This window comes from Halyomorpha halys, unplaced genomic scaffold (genome assembly GCF_000696795.3).
Source record: "Halyomorpha halys isolate HHAL.00 unplaced genomic scaffold, Hhal_1.1 Scaffold1247.1, whole genome shotgun sequence".
Classification (NCBI taxonomy): Eukaryota; Metazoa; Arthropoda; class Insecta; order Hemiptera; family Pentatomidae; genus Halyomorpha; species Halyomorpha halys.
In genome coordinates, this window is record NW_027109970.1 from 177,872 (window position 1) to 179,056 (window position 1,185).

Consider the following 1,185-nt stretch of genomic DNA (forward strand, 5'->3'; position numbering starts at 1 on the left):
GCGCAAGAGTAATCCGGAGTGTCCTCATCTCAACTTATCTGTTGTTATGTTTTCTTAAGTAGTAATTAATTTTTTTTTAATTTATGTTTGATTATGGCGATATACTGAATAAATTACGTTCCATTGTTTTTTAATTGTATAAATTCATGATTTAATTTTTGTTTTGCTTTACTTTTAGTTTGTAATAAGAGATTATGAGAAGTCTCTATCTTTTAATTTCTTTATTGTATATGCTTTATTGTAAATAGTTATTTTTGTTGTATTTTATATTAATTTATTGCATTGTTGAAGTTTACGAGGATTGTTCGTAAACTGGTGGGGGGGAGTTACAGCCTCAGTCAGCTGTTACTTCGATGTCAGCTGACTGAGGAGATCACCTGATCGCATGTATATAAAGAGATGTACTGAACCCAATAAATATAGTGTTTTACACCAGTTCAAGCGAGTTAGATCTTATTCCTTCTTCTCTTTAGTTCATTTATTAAAAACTATAGATGTAATGCTGATGCTCAGTTTCTAACAATTTTCCTAATTGTTTTTATTTAAGGTTGTGTGCTAAATAATAACAAAATTCATTATTATTTTTTTCTCTGAACCCACTATTTTATATTAAACATAATTCTCCATTAAATTTTCCAACTGGAAGACAAAATCATTTCGTTTTTAGTTACTTTAAGTTGCGTTTCGAAATAAATAAAACATCTAATGAACTTAATATTTGTATATTGCATTATACTTACATCGAAGAGATCTTCAGAAAAATATAATCTAGTATTTAGATTCAATAACAATTTTGGATCTATTCTAGCCAGCCAAATGTTTCTAGTTTTGACATCTTTTGGCACTTGGATAAACAAGTTTTGAGGAGTCTTTATAATAGTATTTTTGCAATGAGGTACAGTACAAAAACGATAATTGATGGAATATAACTCATGATAGATAATTGCTTAAATAACAAATAAAACTAATAAACAAAATCAAATAAAATAACAATCGGACTGAGTGTATAACCCTAGTGTATGTTCATGTCGAAATTATGTCATATCATAACAATAATGGCGGCTTGCTTTATAGCACAGAAAAAAATTAATAAATACAATTTTTATGTGTTGTTTGAAACTAAATAACTATTTTATATATGTATATATATAAGTTAAGTATTGGCGAAAGCAAAATGTCAAAAAA